Source organism: Micropterus dolomieu, linkage group LG21 (assembly GCF_021292245.1).
Source record: "Micropterus dolomieu isolate WLL.071019.BEF.003 ecotype Adirondacks linkage group LG21, ASM2129224v1, whole genome shotgun sequence".
Taxonomy (NCBI): Eukaryota; Metazoa; Chordata; class Actinopteri; order Centrarchiformes; family Centrarchidae; genus Micropterus; species Micropterus dolomieu.
In genome coordinates, this window is record NC_060170.1 from 22,597,435 (window position 1) to 22,597,932 (window position 498).

Below are 498 nucleotides of genomic sequence, written 5' to 3' on the forward strand. Positions count from 1 at the left end.
GCATAAAATCAAAAAGGGGTGATGATGGCGCAATGGATAAGAGACCCGGGTTCAATCCCCCACTGTGACCCACCCACCATTGTGTCCCTGAGCAAGACACTTAACCACTCGTTGCTCCAGAGGCGTGCGACCTCTGAGATGTATAGCAACTGTAAGTTGCTTTGGATAAAAGAGTCAGCTAAATGAATAAATGTAAATCGGTTTGCATGGCTGTCATCCCAGAAGGAAGCCTCTTCTAAAGAATGCACAAGAAAGCTGGCACACAGTTTGGTGAAGACAAGCAGATTAAGGACATGGATTACTGGAACGTCTCGGGTTACGTATGTAACCCTGGTTCCCCGAGAAGGGGAACGAGACACTGCGTCGGTTACGACACTATGGGAACGCCTCTAGGCGTAGCAGGTCTGAACGTGAATGAAATCACTCCAATCCTATTGGCTTGTTGCTAGAACGGTAAGGTGTGACGGAATAACCGGAGGAGTATAAAGCACACCTGTA